At 45.0% G+C, this 2,352-nt stretch overlaps 1 pseudogene; it reads right to left on the bottom strand.

Annotated features, from left to right (window-relative positions):
• The window catches only part of LOC126407342 (sodium channel protein type 4 subunit alpha B-like), a 37,399-nt pseudogene that overhangs the window by 27,995 nt on the left and 7,052 nt on the right, over window positions 1-2,352 (bottom strand).

The raw sequence follows: 2,352 nt of genomic DNA, 5'->3' as shown, positions 1-2,352 counted from the left end.
GCTCACCGGCGGCCATGGCAACCACCACCATGATGAGGCTGAGGACGCAGAAGCAGCCGGGGAAGACAATACCCATGAAGAAGACCAGGAAGTGGGAACCTGATGATCGGAGCGTCTGCAGAGAGACAGACAGGTGAGAAAGAGACAGATAGGGTGAGAAAGAGATACAGGTGAGAGAGACAGACAGGTGAGAGATACTGACAGGTGAGATGCAGACAAATGAGAGAGACAGATAGGAGAGAGAGACAGATAGGTGAGAAAGACAGGTAGGAGAGAATGAGAGAAAGGTAAGAAAGAGAGACAGGTGAAAGAGACAGGTAAGGTGAGAAAAGAGAGACAGGTGAGAAAGACAGACAGGTGAAAGAGACAGGTGAGGGAGATAGACAGGTGAGAGACAGACAGATGAGAGAGACAGATAGTTGAGAGACAGAAATGACAGAGACAGATAGGTGAGACCAAGAGACAGGTGATAGACAGACAGGTGAGAAAAAGGGACAGGTAAGAGACAGGCAGGTGAGAGACAGACAGGTGAGAGACAAACAGGTGAAAACAAAAGACAGGTGAGAAAGACAGACGGGTGAGAAAAAGGGACAGGTGAGAGAGACAGACGAGGGAAAAGAGAGACAGGTGAGAGATGGGCCAGACAGACAGACAAAAGACAGACAGGTGCGAGACAGACAGGAGAGAAAGACAGACAGGTGAGAGACACTGTCCTTCTCCTGACAGATCTATGAGAACAATTAGAATATTAACTTAAAGTGACTCCAGGTGGAATCAATGAACTCAGTTAAANAGGGAAAAGAGAGACAGGTGAGAGATGGGCCAGAGAGACAGACAGACAAAAGACAGACAGGTGCGAGACAGACGGGAGAGAAAGACAGACAGGTGAGAGACACTGTCCTTCTCCTGACAGATCTATGAGAACAATTAGAATATTAACTTAAAGTGACTCCAGGTGGAATCAATGAACTCAGTTAAACCAGTCTGTGTACTGGGACCAGTCTGTGTACTGGGACCAGTCTGTCCATCTACTGGGACCAGTCTGTTACTGACCAGCTGCATCAGGTTTTCCCAGAAGTCCTGGGTCATCAGTCGGACCATGTTCAGCAGAGACCAACCAAACGAATCGTAGCTGGTGTAGCCATAGTTTGGGTTTCTCCCCGCCCTCAGACAGGTGTAACCCTCGGGACAGGCCCTAAGGACATCATCATCATCATCATCATTATCATCATCATCATCATCTTCATTTACTATTATCATTGTGATGATGATGAAGTGTCTGTATTGAAGAGCTGCGAACATACCCTGAATCAGAGAAGTTTCCACACACCAGAGGATCTACCTGACCAGGCAGGTGGTACTGGTTCTCTACCAGACAGACAGACAGACAGACAGACAGACAGACAGACAGACAGACAGGCTTCAACCTCTGGCTGAGGGGCAACAGCTGAATGTAGCAATCTGGCAAACGCTCAACATCTACATCATCATACCAGTGTTGAGAACATGCTCAGTGAAATCAAACTCAGTGCTTCCTGCTGGTGAGAACATGCTCAGTGAAATCAAACTCAGTGCTTCCTGCTGGCGCCAGCCACGATGAAATAATACATTTGTGCTTCAGAGATCCCATAAAGAGCTGCAGAGCGATCAGAGCCAAGAGGCAGAGCCAGAACACCGTTAGAGTGATGACATCAGCCAGTTTCCTCAACGACTGGACGACATCTCCGACAGTCTTTTTCAGACCTGAGAGTGGGCGGAGTTTAAGAAACCGACTGCATCAGAAATCAAATTCCAAAACAACAAACTCATAACTCTTTATGAGTTTCTTTTTGAGATAGAGATTCTCACACACACACACACACACACACACACACACACACACACACCTGGGATGACTGTGATGATCTTCAGTACTCGAGTAATTGTCCTCAGCACAGAAAGTGTCTTTATAGATACAATCCATGTCAAATATCTGAAAAAACAGAAACACATCAGCATCACCACCACTGTCATCATCATCAGATGTGAAAGAGATAAAGAGATACAGAGAGATACAGAGAGACATAAAAGAGATGATGAGATACAGAGAGACATAAGACATGAAGAGATACAAAGAGACGTAAAAAAAAAAAAAAAGATGGAGATACCGAAAGACGTAAAAGAGATGAAGAGATACAAAGAGATGTAAAAGGGATGAAGAGATACAGAGACTTAAGAGATACAGAGAGATGTAAAAGAGATGAAAAGGTACAAAGAGACGTAGAAGAAATGAAGAGATGCAAAGAGAGGTAAAAGAGATGAAGAGATACAAAGAGACATAAAAGAGATGAAGAGATACAGAGAGACATAAGA

This window comes from Epinephelus moara, chromosome 20, assembly GCF_006386435.1.
Source record: "Epinephelus moara isolate mb chromosome 20, YSFRI_EMoa_1.0, whole genome shotgun sequence".
NCBI lineage: Eukaryota > Metazoa > Chordata > Actinopteri > Perciformes > Serranidae > Epinephelus > Epinephelus moara.
Note: the sequence above shows the minus strand (reverse complement) of the source record. Positions and strands in the feature narration are given on the sequence as shown.